This window comes from Penaeus monodon, chromosome 15 (assembly GCF_015228065.2).
Source record: "Penaeus monodon isolate SGIC_2016 chromosome 15, NSTDA_Pmon_1, whole genome shotgun sequence".
NCBI classification, from domain to species: Eukaryota; Metazoa; Arthropoda; class Malacostraca; order Decapoda; family Penaeidae; genus Penaeus; species Penaeus monodon.
In genome coordinates this window covers 26,210,029-26,210,263 of record NC_051400.1, presented here as the reverse complement: position 1 = coordinate 26,210,263, position 235 = coordinate 26,210,029, and positions in this window count along the sequence as shown.

Below are 235 nucleotides of genomic sequence, written 5' to 3'. Positions count from 1 at the left end.
TTAACAGAAAGAAATACTGGTAATTAACAATATGTCTAGAAAAATCTGGATATTTTAACATTTAATGGTATTTAATAATGATATATGGCTTGAATTATGAAATATATTTCCTTGCGAAGTACTATAAGGAACAGGGGCAATGTTTACATTTCTTAAAGCATATATTTATGTTTATAAAATGATTTTCAATCTTTGAACATAATTCTTAAGTATAATTCACAATGTGACTTAGCAG